Source organism: Musa acuminata, chromosome BXJ2-8 (genome assembly GCF_036884655.1).
Source record: "Musa acuminata AAA Group cultivar baxijiao chromosome BXJ2-8, Cavendish_Baxijiao_AAA, whole genome shotgun sequence".
NCBI classification, from domain to species: domain Eukaryota; kingdom Viridiplantae; phylum Streptophyta; class Magnoliopsida; order Zingiberales; family Musaceae; genus Musa; species Musa acuminata.
Genome location: NC_088345.1, coordinates 19380998 through 19400296, shown reverse-complemented (window position 1 = coordinate 19400296; position 19299 = coordinate 19380998). Strand labels below are relative to the sequence as shown.

The following is a 19299-nucleotide window of genomic DNA, read 5'->3' as shown; positions in this document are numbered from 1 at the left end:
CTATGCCGTAGTCCCCAGACGATACAGGGGATTCCAATCCATTGGACCTGTCTGTCCTTAGTTACCGTGTACCTATAGTCCCTCATCCATCTAATATCCCAGAGACCGTATATCGAGCATGGTATTGTCAGACCCATACGATTTCTACTCAAGTCTCGCTCTAATCGGATTCTCCCGGAGAACTCTTTCTCTCTCTACCCGAATGACCCTAGCCAGGGATTTGTCTGAGCAAGAACACATGGGATATTCCTCTCATGACGTCGAGTGTGGATGATCCTCTATCGACACTCAATAGCCCTCGTAAGGTCGACTACCACTCCCAATGACTAGTTGTACTAGATCTGGGATAGCCAAACCTATAAGTCTGGTATCAAAGAGTGGAGAACTCATACAAGACATCCTTGGTGTCTCAAGTCTAAGGACCAAAAATACCGCTAGGACTACGGAATCGCTGTCTGATAATAAGGCATCATCAACCATCCAGTATTCCGTAAGCGAATCAATCAGTGAACTCATATTCCAATGAGCACCTGTACTGTATCCCTAGTGTCCCTACACGAGCAGCTATGAGACCAGCTGCATTCATCATATGGACGGGTATACAGCACACCAGTCTATCCGGTTATCACGATGTCCCTCTTGAGTAACCTATGACCGGGATTATTTAGGATATGTGTTTAAAGGTGAATCGATCTCATTATCGTGATCTCATCACGATCCGATTCCCATTGCACAAATCCAAGGACATCACAATATATATATGCACATATGCAATAGTTATAAAGTGATATACACCAAAATATAATAAGCAAAAAGATTCTGTATCAAGTCACACGTGCCATCACTCACGTGATTGGCTTGCTGGGCACCTATGACTAATAATCTCCCACTTGACTTAAAGCCAATCACCTATGTGTCTGATCCCCATCAGACCCCTGTGACGCTCAAAGACAATATGAGACAACGGCTTTGTTAGTGGATCTGCAATGTTATCTTCGGATGAAACTCTTTCCACTGCTACATCTCCTCGGGTTATGATCTCTCTGATAAGCTGGAACCTCCTCAGAACACTTCTGATGAGACCCGGGTTCCCTTATTTGAGTAATCGCCCCGTTGTTGTCACAATATAAGGAGATCGGCTCCTCGCTACCTGGCACGAATCCCAAATCTGTGATGAACTTCTTCACCCAGACTCCCTCCTTTGCTGCATCTGATGCAGCAATGTACTCCGCCTCTGTGGTCGAGTCAGCAGTAGTATCTTGCTTGGAACTCTTCTAGCACACTACTCCTCCATTCAAGGTGTACACATACCCTGAATTCGACTAGCTATCATCGATATCAGACTGAAAACTTGAGTTAGTGTAGCCTTCAACCTTAAGGCTATTACCTCCATATACTAGTAAAAGATCCTTAGTCCTTCTCAAGTACTTAAGGATACACTTTACTGCTTTCCAGTGCTCCAAGCCTGGATCCGCCCGATACCTGCTCGTGACACTCAGAGCATGCACTATATCAGGCCTAGTACATAGCATGACATACATGATAGACCCTATTGCTCAGGCATAAGGTATCACATTCATATTCGCCCTTTCTTTTGGAGTCTTTGGGAACATACTCGTAGAAAGCGATATCCCATGTCTTATCGGTATGAGACCTCTTTTTGAATTTTCCATGCTAAACTTTTTGACTATGGTTTCTATGTACTTGGACTGGGACAAGCCAAGCATCCTCTTGGATCTATCTCTATAGATTCTAATCCCCAAGATATAGGATGCTTCCCCTAAGTCCTTCATGAAGAATTGTCTAGATAACCAAGCCTTTACTGTGGATAGCATTCCTACGTCGTTCCCAATGATGAGGATGACATATGTCACGCCCCAAAAATATCCATGATATTAAAAATTTTTTCATCATAACTAACCCAGGATCCAAACACACATTTGAGGTCACTAAGAAAACATTCAGATCAAAAATTTCACTTCTATAATCTACCAATTCATATCCCTGTGCAATTCATTAACATAGCACACATCACTCGATAATTCATAAAATCTGAACTCGACTCATCAAAATAAAAACCACAATATAAATCCACAAGTGGGGAAAATCTATGCAGTCACCACAATCATCGATTTACCATAAGTTCATATCCTTACACAAATTTAATTTAACATACCAAAACCCTATACATGAGGGATCCTTTAACTTACACAAAATCCACAGGTTTAGATTCATAGTCACATTTCATTAGATACAAGGTAGCTTATACACAACTACATATATGCTAACAAAAGTTCTGCCCAACGTCTTCTAAACTTTCAGCTGCCTCAGCCCATTCTTAACATTTAAGCAAGAGTTACGCTATCCTGAAAAATTTATCAACAAATGGGGTGAGCATAAAGAGCTCAGCAAGTGACTAACATATCCATATCAAAATAGTACAATTTCCAAAGAGATGCAGTTTCAAACACAAAGCAGAATATACGATTTCGTATACATAATATCATTAGGAGCAGAATCATAATTGTCCTTTTTAATCATACATATTTGGTTCCTGACAGATGGGGCATAGAGTAATTGGAGCATATCAGAAACAAAGGAAACATATCGGAGCTTATCAATGGCATATAAAATGTTCCAAATCACATCAACGACATATGGAACATTACGAAGCAAAATCAATAGTGAATGAAGCATTTCAGAGCATATCAAACTCATATGTCGTACCAAAGCTCAAACGTCGTCCTTGACGTTGCAATCATATCATAACTATCCAGAGCACGAACAGAAATAACTCACCAAAACTCTGGATGTCATATCAAACATATAGAGGGTGTAGTGGGATCTCAGTCAGAATGTGATTCATCCATTTCTGAATGACCACCTGACAAAAGTCTCCCACGTCTGGGAGCTCCATCCACCCACGTCTAGGTGAAGTCAAAGGGGCCGGCAGAGCATCGCAGGCTCTAAGCAATATCCCACAAAGTGGGACCCCACAAAGCGGGCAAATAGCGCATATCAGAATATCCCACAAAGCGGGACCCCACAAAGCGGGCAAATCAGCGCATACCCTTTACCATTTCTGGCAAAGGTCCAGACAATCCCACACACCAGAGTACAAAAGGACAGTTTCAACAAATTGCAGCATATAACGGAAGCACACGCGGAACAACCAAACGTACATGTGCCTTTTCAAAAACAATGTGATGCAAGGAACAAATCTCTCACAAAATATTCATTTTAGGGAAAGAATTGAAAGCAAGAGTGTACAGGGATTCCAAGCAATCATAACCAGCTCAATTCCAATAAGAAGGTTAGGCAAATTCAAGTATCCAAAGGAAATGGAACAGAATACGCGAAATCGACCAAAGCTCGATTTCGAACAGAATTCCAGTGGCACATCAAACAAATATTTCAGAATAACAAATATGCTCCAATACCCATAAGAAGGCTATGGTTGAACCATATATCAGTCTATATTCGGATGGAACAGATTTCATATGAAACAGGGCTCCCAACACAGAGTTACCTCTGATTTGGTAACGTAAGGTCAAAATCACAATCACTGGTTTGCAGACTTTATAGGATCGGATTCAACAGACGATAGGGTGAGCAATTGAACTCCAAAATTTTCAAACTATATGTCAAAAGAGAGGATTTCAAGTCTAGTTTCAAATAAACTCAGTTTGGTACAAATCAGAATTTTCAACAGGGAGTTATAGGCGTTTTAGTTTCGAAAGGTCAGAAATCTTGAACTCTGTTTTACAGCGTCTATAGGCTCTTTTGAAACAAATTTTTGGGTAAGTATTCGGTGTCCAAAATCTACAAAATCGGTGTCAAAAGAAAGACATACGAGTCTAATTTCAAACAAAAATAGTTCCTGCCTGAATTCTCATTCTGTACTAAAACTTAGGACCGAAACAGTGCTTAGGGGTCAGTTTACCGAAAACTTTCAGAATCCATAGTTCTATGTCCAAAGAGGAACTTATCAGTTTCTAAATAAAAATCTTCCAATTTATTTTAAATCAACATGAAAACAGAGTCTAATACATATGTAGGAAGGGGTTAGAACACTTGCCTTTGCAAATTTTGACCCGAAGTAACAAGATTAAAGCAAAAACCCTAAAAGCCCCAAATTTTCTTTCTCTTCTCCTTCTTCTTCTTCTTCTTCTTCTTCTTCTTTTCTTTCCCTGATCACCCACGAGCTGCCTCCTCTGCTTCCTTAACAACGAAGGCAGAGAGGCTTAAGCGGTGGAGTTTGTCATTTGGTGCATTTTGCAGTTTAGTCCTCGTTTTTATCATATTCACGATTAGGTCCTTAGGGTTTACATATAGGTCCTCAGATTCTTTCTTTTTTTTTTTTTTTTTTTTTTTTTTTTTGAACAGATCTCCCAAATCTTAACAATAAGTTACCTCTGATTCATACTCTATTTCTTTTGTCAATTAAAATAGATGCTTACATTATCACCAAAAATTTATACGAACATTCGGAAATGAGGGGTGTTACACTCTCCCCCCCTTAAAAGAAAAATTTAGTCCTCTAAATTTATCGTACCTCTATTCGATGAAAAGACGAGGATACACCTTTTTCATTTCCTCTTCTAGCTCCCAAGTTGTCTCTTCTCCAGAATGATGTCTCCAATTTACTTGAACCAGTGGGATGACCCGATTCCTTAGGACTTTTTCTTTCTTATCAATAATCTGAATAGGCTCTTCCACATAGGATAAATCTTTATCGAATTCCACCAGCTCATACTTAATGAGGTGAGAAGGGTCATACATATACTTTCTAATCATCGAGACATGAAATATATCATGGACATGGCTCAATGCTGGTGGCAAGGCAATCCTGTAAGCGACAGAACCAACCCTCTCAAGAACCTCAAAAGGTCCAATAAATCTTGGGCTTAATTTTCCTTTCTTCCCAAACCTTATAATGCCTTTGGAAGGGGAGACTTTTAAGAATACAAAATCTCCGATTTCAAACTCAATATCTCGTCTTCTATTGTCAGCATAACTCTTTTGACGACCTTGAGCAGCTTTTAACCTTTTCCTTATAACTTGAATTTTCTCGGTAGTTTCTTGTACCAGGTCCGGTGCTAACAACTTTCTGTCCCCAACTTCCTCCCAACATATAGGTGTTATGCACTTTCGCCCATATAAAGCTTCATAAGGAGCCATCTGAATACTTGAATGATAACTATTGTTATACGTGAACTCAACAAGTGAAATATCCTTATCCCATTCGCCTTTCCAATCCATAACATAGGCTCTAAGCAAATCCTCAAGTGTTTGAATTGTTCTTTCTGACTGACCATCAGTCTGAGGATGATATGCAGTACTAAACTTAACTTTAGTGCCCATCGACTCCTGCAATCTTCTCCAGAATCTAGAGAGAAATCTAGAGTCTCTATCAGAGATGATCTCCTTTGGAACACCATGAAGTCTTACTATTTCACTGACATATAAATCTGCAAGTCTATCAAGCGAATAAGTCATATTAATCGGTAGGAAATGTGCAGATTTTGTTAACCTATCAATGATAACCCAAATAGCATCATGCTTCCTCGAGGTTCTGGGTAGTCCTGAAACAAAATCCATAGTAATACATTCCCATTTCCATTCAGGAATAACTAAAGGTTGCAACAACCCTCCAGGTCTTTGGTGTTCTACTTTGATTTGCTGACATGTTAAACATTTTGAAACATACATTGCAATTTCCTTCTTCATGCCTTCCCACCAATAATAACTTTGAAGATCTCTATACATCTTAGTGCTCCCAGGGTGTAGGGCGTACTTTGAAGTATGACCTTCATTTAGGATTTGATTCTTGATATCTAGTTCTTTTGGTACACATACTCTCTCCCCAAATCTCAATAGGCCATCCTTTGAAATTTGAAATTGTGGCTTCAATCCCTTTTCTACTTCACTCCTCAAGTAGATTAAATGTGGATCTCGTAATTGTCCTTCCTTAATTTGTTGCATAAGATCAGACTGCACTTGAATGGAGGCCATCAGAATCATCGAGTCTTGCTCTTTCCTCAAAGCTTTCAAATCAAAATTTTCTTCTACTAGCTTCCATTGCTTCACGACCAGACTAGCCATAAAACTTGTAGATTTCGTACTAAGTGCATCAGCTACAACATTGGCCTTGCCTGGGTGATAACGGATGGTACAATCATAATCCTTCAGAAGTTCTATCCATCTTCGCTGCCTCATGTTTAACTCTTTCTGAGTGAAAATATATTTTAAACTCTTGTGATCAGTGAAGATTTCAAACTGTCGACCATACAAATAATGTCTCCAAATCTTTAGAGCAAAAATGATTGCTGCTAATTCCAAATCATGAGTTGGATAATTCAATTCATAACCTTTAAGTTGCCTGGAAGCATAAGCAATTACTCTCCCTTCCTGCATCAAAACACATCCTAGGCCCTTTCTTGAAGCATCAGTATAAACTACAAATCCCTCACTACCACTTGGAATAGTGAGAATAGGGGCACTAGTCAATCTTCTTTTTAACTCTTGAAAGCTTTGCTCACAATCATCACCCCATACAAATTTCATACTCTTCTTAGTGAGTTTGGTGAGAGGTTGAGCAATTCGAGAAAATCCCTCCACAAATCTCCTGTAATAACCTGCCATGCCCAAGAAACTTCTAATCTCTGTTACATTTGTTGGTACTTCCCATTCAACTACAGCTTCTATTTTCTTTGGATCAACAGATATGCCCTCCCCTGAAATCACATGGCCTAAGAAAGCAACTTCATTCAACCAAAATTCACATTTGCTGAACTTCGCATACAACTTCTTTTCTCTTAGTATGGACAGCACATCTCTCAAGTGTTCCTCATGCTCCGGATTATTCTTTGAATACACCAATATGTCATCAATAAATACAATTACACAGATATCCAAGAGCGGTTGAAATATCCTATTCATTAGTTCCATAAAAGCTGCAGGGGCATTTGTCAAACCAAAAGGCATCACCAAGAATTCATAATGTCCATATCGAGTTCTGAAAGCTATTTTTGAAATATCCTCCTCCTTGATCTTTAACTAATAGTAACCTGACCTCAGGTCAATCTTAGAGAATACTTGTGCACCCTGCAGTTAATCAAACAAATCATCAATTTTAGGTATGGGATACTTGTTTTTGATGGTCACCTGATTCAACTGTCTATAATCAATACAAAGCCTCAATGTTCCATCCTTCTTCTTCACTACTAGTACCGGAGCACCCCATGATAAAATATTAAGCCAAATAAAATCCTCATTTAACAATCCTTGTAGTTGCTTTTCCAATTTCACTTACTCAAATGATATCCTTCTGTAGAGAGGCTTAGATTTTAGGATTGTCCCAAGGACCAAATCAAAAGCAAAATCACATTTGGAGGTAATCCAAACAAGTCATCCTGGGATACATTAGGCAAGGAGATAAATAATGTCCAATACTCTCAAAATAAAAGATCGGCTGATCAAATATGCAAAAAGTGATCATTTGTTATATACCAATCCATACTGGTATGTTAGGAAGATAGCCAATCCATACCAAGTATAATATCAAAACTCCAAATCTCTAGGAGAACTAAATCAGCAAAAGTTCAAGTTCTCCAATAAGAATCAGACAAGAGGACCAGATTCAACTTCGTTATCAAAGAATCTCCAATGATCGTATTTACTTATAGCACATAATGTAATGGTCTAGGTTGAATACCCAAGTGATAAGCAAAATATTACGAATCAAATCGTAGATTGGACCCATGGTCGAACAAATATTTGCATTCTTTCATAAACATGCATAATACCTTTGACCACTAATTCAGAAGTTTCAGAATCATATTCAGTGATAGCATACACTCTTACATGGGCTGATGATTTAGGAGGCAGTGACTCTTTCTTCTTATTCAAAGGGCAAACTTTTATTTTATGATCCAACTTTCTACAAGCAAAATAGACTCCAATCACCCGAAAACACAAACTTGTTTCATAATTTAACTTGTAATTCACACATGATTAAGTCTTTGGTGGTGACTTTCCTTTTCAAATCCAAATGTCTTGACCCTCTTGTCATTACTTTCTGATTCATTTCCAATCATATTCTTAGTGATTCTCAAATCATGCTCTGATACCACCTCTGTCACGCCCCAAAAATATCCATGATATTAAAAATTTTTTCATCATAACTAACCCAGGATCCAAACACACATTTGAGGTCACTAAGAAAACATTCAGATCAAAAATTTCACTTCTATAATCTACCAATTCATATCCCTGTGCAATTCATTAACATAGCACACATCACTCGATAATTCATAAAATCTCAACTCGACTCATCAAAATAAAAACCACAATATAAATCCACAAGTGGGGAAAATCTATGCAGTCACCACAATCATCGATTTACCATAAGTTCATATCCTTACACAAATTTAATTTAACATACCAAAACCCTATACATGAGGGATCCTTTAACTTACACAAAATCCACAGGTTTAGATTCATAGTCACATTTCATTAGATACAAGGTAGCTTATACACAACTACATATATGCTAACAAAAGTTCTGCCCAACGTCTTCTAAACTTTCAGCTGCCTCAGCCCATTCTTAACATTTAAGCAAGAGTTACGCTATCCTGAAAAATTTATCAACAAATGGGGTGAGCATAAAGAGCTCAGCAAGTGACTAACATATCCATATCAAAATAGTACAATTTCCAAAGAGATGCAGTTTCAAACACAAAGCAGAATATACGATTTCGTATACATAATATCATTAGGAGCAGAATCATAATTGTCCTTTTTAATCATACATATTTGGTTCCTGACAGATGGGGCATAGAGTAATTGGAGCATATCAGAAACAAAGGAAACATATCGGAGCTTATCAATGGCATATAAAATGTTCCAAATCACATCAACGACATATGGAACATTACGAAGCAAAATCAATAGTGAATGAAGCATTTCAGAGCATATCAAACTCATATGTCGTACCAAAGCTCAAACGTCGTCCTTGACGTTGCAATCATATCATAACTATCCAGAGCACGAACAGAAATAACTCACCAAAACTCTGGATGTCATATCAAACATATAGAGGGTGTAGTGGGATCTCAGTCAGAATGTGATTCATCCATTTCTGAATGACCACCTGACAAAAGTCTCCCACGTCTGGGAGCTCCATCCACCCACGTCTAGGTGAAGTCAAAGGGGCCGGCAGAGCATCGCAGGCTCTAAGCAATATCCCACAAAGCGGGACCCCACAAAGCGGGCAAATAGCGCATATCAGAATATCCCACAAAGCGGGACCCCACAAAGCGGGCAAATCAGCGCATACCCTTTACCATTTCTGGCAAAGGTCCAGACAATCCCACACACCAGAGTACAAAAGGACAGTTTCAACAAATTGCAGCATATAACGGAAGCACACGCGGAACAACCAAACGTACATGTGCCTTTTCAAAAACAATGTGATGCAAGGAACAAATCTCTCACAAAATATTCATTTTAGGGAAAGAATTGAAAGCAAGAGTGTACAGGGATTCCAAGCAATCATAACCAGCTCAATTCCAATAAGAAGGTTAGGCAAATTCAAGTATCCAAAGGAAATGGAACAGAATACGCGAAATCGACCAAAGCTCGATTTCGAACAGAATTCCAGTGGCACATCAAACAAATATTTCAGAATAACAAATATGCTCCAATACCCATAAGAAGGCTATGGTTGAACCATATATCAGTCTATATTCGGATGGAACAGATTTCATATGAAACAGGGCTCCCAACACAGAGTTACCTCTGATTTGGTAACGTAAGGTCAAAATCACAATCACTGGTTTGCAGACTTTATAGGATCGGATTCAACAGACGATAGGGTGAGCAATTGAACTCCAAAATTTTCAAACTATATGTCAAAAGAGAGGATTTCAAGTCTAGTTTCAAATAAACTCAGTTTGGTACAAATCAGAATTTTCAACAGGGAGTTATAGGCGTTTTAGTTTCGAAAGGTCAGAAATCTTGAACTCTGTTTTACAGCGTCTATAGGCTCTTTTGAAACAAATTTTTGGGTAAGTATTCGGTGTCCAAAATCTACAAAATCGGTGTCAAAAGAAAGACATACGAGTCTAATTTCAAACAAAAATAGTTCCTGCCTGAATTCTCATTCTGTACTAAAACTTAGGACCGAAACAGTGCTTAGGGGTCAGTTTACCGAAAACTTTCAGAATCCATAGTTCTATGTCCAAAGAGGAACTTATCAGTTTCTAAATAAAAATCTTCCAATTTATTTTAAATCAACATGAAAACAGAGTCTAATACATATGTAGGAAGGGGTTAGAACACTTGCCTTTGCAAATTTTGACCCGAAGTAACAAGATTAAAGCAAAAACCCTAAAAGCCCCAAATTTTCTTTCTCTTCTCCTTCTTCTTCTTCTTCTTCTTCTTCTTCTTTTCTTTCCCTGATCACCCACGAGCTGCCTCCTCTGCTTCCTTAACAACGAAGGCAGAGAGGCTTAAGCGGTGGAGTTTGTCATTTGGTGCATTTTGCAGTTTAGTCCTCGTTTTTATCATATTCACGATTAGGTCCTTAGGGTTTACATATAGGTCCTCAGATTCTTTCTTTTTTTTTTTTTTTTTTTTTTTTTTTTGAACAGATCTCCCAAATCTTAACAATAAGTTACCTCTGATTCATACTCTATTTCTTTTGTCAATTAAAATAGATGCTTACATTATCACCAAAAATTTATACGAACATTCGGAAATGAGGGGTGTTACAACATATAACACCAAAAAGGTGATAGCGCTTCCACTTACCTTCCTGTACACATAAGGCTCATCCTCGTTCTTAACGAAGTCATAAGATCTGATTGCCTCATCAAATCTTATGTTCCAACTTCGGGAAGCTTGCTTTAGTCCATAAATGGATCTAAGCAACCTACATACCTTATCTGGGCAGTTCTTGGACACGAATCCCTCAGGTTGCATTATATACACCTCCTCCTCGAGGTTCCCATTGAGGAATGCGGTTTTCACATCTATCTACCAGATCTCATAATCAAAGTGTCCTGCAATAGCCAATAGAATTCTGATGGATTTTAGCATTGCTACGGGTGAGAAGGTTTCGTCGTAGTCAACACCTTGCCTTTGACGATACCCCTTAGCCACTAGCCTTGCTTTATAGGTCTCTACCTTTCCATCTACTCCGATCTTTTTCTTAAAGATCCACTTGCAATCGATGGGTACAATACCTCCGGGCGCATCAACTAGGTTCCAAACCTTATTAGAGTACATAGAATCCATCTTAGAATTCATGGCTTCTTGCCATTTCCCGGAGTCTATACTCATAATAGCCTCCTCGTAGGTCTGAGGATCAATATCCTCAACATCCTCTCCTCTAATATGTCCCATGTATCTCTTAGGAGGATGGGATACTCTATCAGACCTGCGTAAAGTTGAAATTTGTGTATTAGGTACCTGAACAGACTCGGGCTATAGAGTGGTGCTTGAGCTTGGTTCTCCAACCTCGCTCAACTCTATCATTCTCCCACTGTCTCTGCCAAGAATGTGTTCCTTCTCAAGGAACACTGTTCTCTTAGCTACAAAGACCTTTTGGTCCTCGAGATGATAGAAATAATACCCAAGAGTTTCCTTGGGGTATCCCACAAATTTGCATCGCTCTGTCCTTGATTCTAACTTATCGGGGTTGTGTCTTTTAACATGGGCAGGACAACCCCAAATCTTAACAACCTTAAGATCAAGGCTTCTTCCCTTTCCATATCTCATATGGTGTAGACACTACCGACTTAGTTGGAACTCTGTTCAGAAGGTAAGCTACGGTCTCTAGGGCATATCCTTATAATAAGATGGGTAGGTTAGCGAAACTCATCATGGACCGTACCATATCTAATGGTGTACGATTCATCCTTCCAAAGACACCATTGAGTTGAGGTGTATAAGGAGGTGTCCATTGGGATAATACCCCATGGTCCTTGAGGAACTAAGTAAACTCTGTACTTAAGTACTCACCTCCTCGATCTGATCGAAGAGTTTTGATACTCTTTCCAGTCTGGTTCTCCACTCATTCTTATACTCTCTGAATTTATCAAGGGCCTCGGACTTGTACTTCATTAAGTACACATATCCATACCTTGAGAAATCATTAGTAAATGTAATGAAGGAGTAACCTCCAATGGCATGAGTTGACATGGGTCCACATACATCACTATGTATGAGTTCCAACAACTCAGTGGCTCTCTCTCCAGTTCCACTAAATGGAGAGTTGGTCAGTTTTCCACGAATGCAAGGCTCATAAATTGCATATGACACATAGTCGAATAGATCTAGATATCCATCATTTAGTAACTTTTGAATCCTTCTTTCATGGATGTGACCTAGCCTACAATGCCACAGGTATGCACTGTTCAACTCATCTCGTTTCCTTTTGGACACATTTACATTCATGATATGTGGAGTAGTGTCTAACATAAATAAACCATTATGCAATGTTCCTTTCGTGATGATCTTATCATCTAATAATATCGAACAACCATTATTCTAAAAAAAAAATTAATATCCACTAACTATTAAACATGAAATGAAGATAATGTTTTTGATAATAGAATAAAATAACATGCATCTAATGCAATAAAAGCTCCACTAGGCAGATGTAGGGCGACCTCGCCAACAGCTACTACAGCAACTTTTGCTCCATTACCCATCTTGAGGTCCATCTCGCCTCTCTCTAGTCTCCTAGGCCTTGCCAGAACTTGCAACGAATTGCATATATGATAAGCACTACCGGAATCCAATATCCATGTGTTATCATAAGAGTCTGACAAATGGAGACTAATCATGAAGGTACCTGAAGCTTCATCAAGCTTTTGTTTCGCCCTTTCTGCAAGGTACTCTTTGCAGTTTCTCTTCCAGTGCCCATCTTTACCACAGTGGAAGCACTGACCTTTGTCCTTTGCTGGGTCTTTCTTAGCAACCTTTGCTTTACTTGGTTTGCCCTTGCCCTTTCCCTTCTTAAGGGACCTTTCTGCTTTCCTTTTCTTTTTGGCCTCACCAGTGTAGACAACTGGCTTCTCTTTCTTAATAGTACTCTCTGCCTCCCTCAATATATTGAGGAGCTCTAGGAGAGTCACCTCAAGCTTGTTCATATTAAAATTCATTATGAACTGTGAAAAGGAATCTGGTAGGGACTGAAGCACAATGTCCACACACAAGTTATCCTCTAGGACCATTCCTAGACCTGTGAGTTTCTCTATCCACTCAATCATCTTTAGGACATGGTTCTGAACCGATGTCCCCTTAGTTATCCTAGCGCGAAAGAGGCTCTTGGATATCTCATATCGCTGAGTCCTTCCCTGTTCCTCAAATAATTTGCGGACATGTAGGAGAATGGATCTGGCATCCATCTTTTCATGTTGTCTTTGTAACTCAGGAGTCATAGAGCCCAACATATAGCACTGAGCAAGAGTGGAGTCATCAATGTACTTCACGTAGCGAGCGATCTCATCCTCGCTTGCCCCTTCTTCGGGCGTAGGCATCACTGTATCAAGGACGTACACGATTTTCTCCACTGTGAGAACAATTCTCAAGTTACGGAGCTAATCCGTATAATTTGGACCAGTGAGGCGGTTGACATCAAGTATGCCACGTAAGGGATTTGAAAGCGACATTTTCTGAAAATAAAGATGCAGCAGAAATGAATAACATGCAGATTTTGCAAGAAATAAACTATCAAAATATGAACTTCTATCTTAATATGCTCCCACTATTTTACTAATGAGTCACGCGACACCCTCAGCACGTGAAACGGAAGTCTCCGGTAGACTTCTAGTGGGGATCAGGATCCAATCAGCATCTTAGTGTAACCTCGAGGGACTCGATCAATCACACTAAGCCTAAAAGGTAGGCAACTTTTACCGATCACAACTCCTTGTGATTCCCGTCCTGTTCGGCCTCCGAATCACCATGGTCTCGAGGGACTCGACCAACCATGATGCTCGATTAAGTCAACACCTTCGTTACAAGATGAGTATGATTTGATGATATACCCTCGAGGGACTCGACCAAGCATATCACGCCCTCAGGTCACCGGTGACATCTCTATGTCGTAAGCAAGATAGCGAATCGCGATATAGGTGAGTCTCGAGGGACTCGACCAACTCAACCTACACCGGGAATCGGTTCCTACTTATAATGATGGAAGGCCACGTGGGTCAATCTAATTGCCTCACATTTACCGACTTAATATTATCGAGAGATGTTTCTATGATTTGGTCTCCTAATATGACATGTCACACATATACATATTTAATATATATCTACATCGCATGCAAATATATATACATATCTAGTATGTGTATAAGCAATCACACTAGATGATCATGGACCACAACCTAATATGATTAGGCCCGAGCCAGTAGGCCTAATCACTCACATCAAGATCTATGTGTGCAACGGTGCATCTCCATGCCCTGTGATCGTCCATCTCGTACTCGTCGGTTCCGTCGACATCTTGATGCATCTTCATGCATCACGATTGTCCGTCTCGTGGGTCCCGCTATCGCATCCACGCTCCTGTTGTGCCTCCTCATGTGATTACAACTTAATTATAGGCACGCAAGCCCGACAATAAACGAGAAATATAATGGAGGCACGTAGACCTCAATAATAATAATCACAAGTACACACATCACACGGTGTATGATCATCCGTCCACACATCATACATCACATGTATAAATAATCATCATCATGTAGGACTACTAGATAATAATAAAAATAATAATCAACTAAACCTTTTAATTAATTAATATTTTCTGAAATCAGGGCCATGTAGGGAATTTCTCAATTCCTAAGGGTATTTTCATAATTTAGATAAAAGGTAGAAACTGGAATTTCTCAAATTCACAGGGGCAAAACTATCTTTTTTCCCAAAACCCTAATTACCTCTTACTGCTGCCATCGCTGCCCTCGCTTGCAGGCAGCACGCCCGCTGGCGGCGCTACCGCTGCAGGTGGGTGCCCCCGCGAGCGGTTCTGCCGGTGGGGCAATGCCCGCAGGCAGTGCTGGCCCGCCGGGCGACCGCCCCTGTGGGGGGGGGGGGGGGTTTCTCCCGCGGGAGCAGCGGTGGCAAGTGCCGCTGCCTTGCGGCGCCTCACCCCGCGGGAGAAGCGGCCGCAAGCGCCTCTGCCCGCGGGCTGCCAGCCCCGTCGGACGCAAGCCTGCTGCAAGCAGGCCGTCGGCCGGCTACTGCAGACGCAGCCCCTGTGCTGCCTGCCTTCAACTGCGCTGCACGCACGCATATCGTGGGTAGCAACTGTTGCTGCCCTTCCTTGTTTTTGCGTCAACGATTTTGATGTCAAAATTCTTCATAAACACAACACACGCAGTTTAAAATCAATCATTCGCACGAACAACTTGGCTCTGATACCACTGTTGGGAAATCTTGGGGGCGACATAATATGCGCATCGGAAGAACAAGAAAACAAAATCCCCGATTCCCAAAGAGATGTTCGTCATTTGTATGCATCAAAATAATATTGAGAGTATTTTATGCATAATTTCATATCATCACATGAAAAATATCAAGAGAATTTTGGTGATGAGATACATAAATAATGAAGACAAATTGTAAAAATCAAGAGACGATTCTTTTTGAATAACTCAATTAGCGAAAAGAAAGAATCATAGTAAACAATCTTGATTTGTAAAAAGAATTCTCAAGTTATAATTCCAAGAAATCAAGAGACACCATGATTCATTTTAACAAATCTCCACTTAAATAAAATGACAACAAGAATTCTTAGGAGATCAAATGATATAATATATTGATTCATGCATAAGAAATCTCAAGTTATAAATTTCAAAAAATCAAGATAAAGCTCATTCAAATTCAAATCATCAAATCATCAAAATTACTTTCAAGAGATTCAAAATGACATAAATAACTTTATTAATCTCTTAGTGAAAAATCGATAAGATAGAGAAAAAGAAATTTTTAAGAAAAAATGCTTTTCTCTTATTAGTTTTTTTAATTCATGTGATTTGTTTCATATAAGCATGCTCAAGTTTCTTGTATGAAAACAATACATCATGGTTTAAAATCGAAAGAGTAAATCTAATAATAGAAATCATCAAGATCAATAAACCATAAATTACCCAAAAATCATCATTACTTCAAATCATCATGCATAATTTACATATAAAATCATCAAGCATGATACTTACATTATTTCATATAAGGATGCCTTTTTTCATTTATGCTAAATCAAAACATGCATCACACTTTCGATAGTCCATAAATCACTAAAATCATCATGCAGAATTTCGAAATATAAATTTATTAAGCATGATCATTATGTATCACTACTTTGGGCATGACATCAAAACATGGTTTCAAGTTTTCAAAGTATGTACAATTTCATATTAAAGCCATCCAACAAAACTTGAAAAGCAATACACATAATTGTTTATATCATACAAGAAATTAATCACTAGCTTTAATTCTAATATTTTGTTCATTTTTCATAAAACATATAATTTTCATGATCATTTTCAAAATTACTAGAATGATAAGCATGATTCTAATTTTTTTAGCATTTTCATTATACTATTAAACATGTAATTTTTAAGAAAAATAATTATTCTAAACTAAATTAAAAATAACTAATGAAAAATATTATGTAATTTCGAAATAAATTAAGGACATTTTGATAACCTCATTATCGAAAGCCGTTAAAGCGTAGTTTGCCACTTTGCCTTTGTTGATTTTCTCTTTGTCTTCGGAGGAGCTCGATTCATCCAAAGTCACCTTCTTTTTCTTGCGTTTATAGTAAATAGTTACATTCTTTTTGTTTTTTAATTTTTATTTCATGAACTTTTTAAATTTCTTAGTGAGGAGTTCAAGTTCACCATCACTTGAGTTTATGCTCAAGTGGTCTTCAATTGTTCTAAGTCCGAAATCCTTCTTGTTTTTTAGAAGGTTGTTCTTGAGTTCCCTTTTTGCCTCATTGTTCATTTCATAGGTTATTAAAGACCCAATTAGTTCTTTGAGTGGAAGGTTATTTAGGTTTCTAGCCCTCTTGTATGACCGTTACTTTAGAGTCCTAAGTTTTAGAAAGCGATCGTAAAATCTTGTTTACAAGTTTAAAATCTGAAAAATTTCTACCAAGTGCTTTTACGACATTCATAAAATGGGTGTACATGTCAACAATGGTTTCACTTTATTTCATATGAAATAATTCAAAATCATGTATTAAAAGATTAATCTTTAAAACTTATAATCTACTAGTGTCTTCGTGTGTGGTTTCAAGAATGTGCCAAATATCTAAAGTCGTTTCACATAAAGAAACCCGATTAAATTCGTTTGTCTAAAGCACAAAATAGAGTATTTATAGCCTTTACATTTAGTGAAAAAGTCTTCTTCTCCAAATCATTCTAATGATTTATTAGAAAAGAAGACCTTTAAAAATCAAATTCGACTATATGTCATAAATCGAGATTCAATGAAAGCAAGAAAACTCTCATTCGAGTTTTCTAATAAGTGTAGTCCGTCCCATTGAAAAAGGAAGGACGAATGAGAGAGTGACCCTCTTAAAAACTAAAAAGAGCTATTTCTCTTTAGGTGTTAAACCAAATGAGAAAACGAGGCTCTGATATCGACTTTTAGGAATGGGGTCGGCACTAAGAGGGGGGGTGAATTAGTGCAACGATAAAATACATCTTCAAATCGGTTCCGAAAAATCTCTTTATATAATAAAATCGATTTCGAAAATGCTTAACTTTGAAAGCAAAGTAAGAGCGTATTGAATGTAGAGTAAGTGATGAGGTAAAGTGGTTTGCAGTAAAGATAAATTGCTCAAAGTAAAATGTAAACCAGAATTTAGAGTGGTTCGGTCGTCATGACCTACATCCACTTCGTTGATTCCTCTTCCGTCGAGGCCACCGGCATCCACTATCAATCTTCCTTTAATAGGCGAAGATCAATCTATTAGGATCAAGAGGTCGACACTAGGAGGGGGGGTGAATTAGTGCAGCGGTAAAAACTACATCAGTTTGAAACTTTCGTATGATAAAAACCATTTCTAACGAAAAACTGATTTTGAAAACTTAACTTGAAAGCGTACGTAATGAATTGAAGGTAGTAAGCTATTAAAAAGGTTTGCAGTATGTAAATGGCAGGAAGTAAATGTAAACCAAAGTTTTAGAGTGGTCCGGTCAACGTGACCTACATCCACTTTCGGCTTCCTCCTCCGACAAGGTCACCGACGTCCACTGGAGGCCTTCCTTCAATAGGCAAAGGCCAATCACCTTTTACACCCCTCTTCTCCTTTTCATGGGTTTAGGAGATAACCCTTACAAGCACTCACACTCCTCTTACAGAATTCTAAACTTAGAGTGGAGGAGGGAATTTCTAAAGAGATTGCAGCAACGTTTTTTTACTTTTGAACTCTCTGTGCTTGTGTGCTTTAACCAGGGATGAGAGGGGTATTTATAGGCTTCAAGTTGATTCAAACTTGGAGCCTAAAACTTTCCCATCCCGGGTTCCCTGGGCACAGGTGGTACTACCGCCTGCGTTGGATGGTACCACCTCCCAATATCAGTCGACACTGACATTGTCCTAGGTGATACCACCGCCCAGGTTTGGCGGTACCACCACCTGGGGGGTAGTGCTGGGCGGTACCACTACCCAGATTGGTGGTACCATTGCCTGGCACCTTGCCGGGGGTGGTACAACCACCTAGACTGGCGATACCACTGCCTGACACAATCTAAAAGACTGTGCCACGACGGTGAGACTTCTTGGGGCATTGTTTGGGCCTCTTATTGGGCCCAACATAGTTCTTACATGGGCCTAGCTGGCCCCTAATTGGGTTGGCCCAAATCCAAGCCCAACTACGTGCTAACTACGAAATCCTAAGACATTTGCTAAGCTAAACAAGTCCCTATGTCTATTCTTCCAGCGATGTTCCGGTGAACTTCCGACGATCTCTCGGCAATGTTTCGGTAGACTCCCGGCAAGCTCCTGGACTTCACGACGATCTTCTTAGTGAGTTTTGACGAGCTTCTCTGGCAAGCTCCGAGACTTCTCAACTAGTTCCGCCAGAACTTCCGATGAACGTCTGGACTTCCGACGAACTCTCAAACTCCCAATGAAGTCACGTCCTTGACTCCGGGACTTCATTTTGCTTCATGAATTGCAATTGTAGTTAATCCTATACATGTAAAATATACTTCGATCTAGACAATAAATACTAAGCATTAATCAAGTTGTCCGGCATGTCATTGG

The 19299-nt window shown here is 39.1% G+C and overlaps 2 long non-coding RNA genes across 2 annotated transcripts; both read right to left on the bottom strand.

Moving 5' to 3' along the window:
* Positions 1 to 2072: 2072 nt before the first annotated feature.
* Positions 2073 to 4859, bottom strand: LOC135619350 (uncharacterized). The gene is made up of 2 exons (XR_010489380.1): positions 4079 to 4859; positions 2073 to 2366 (listed from the first exon to the last, which is right to left on the bottom strand). It is a non-coding gene; the product is annotated as an uncharacterized LOC135619350 (long non-coding RNA).
* Positions 4860 to 8342: 3483 nt separating this feature from the next.
* On the bottom strand, positions 8343 to 10926 carry LOC135618237 (uncharacterized). Its single transcript, XR_010488949.1, has 2 exons — positions 10349 to 10926; positions 8343 to 8636 (listed from the first exon to the last, which is right to left on the bottom strand). It is a non-coding gene; the product is annotated as an uncharacterized LOC135618237 (long non-coding RNA).
* Between the last annotated feature and the right edge of the window lie 8373 nt (positions 10927 to 19299).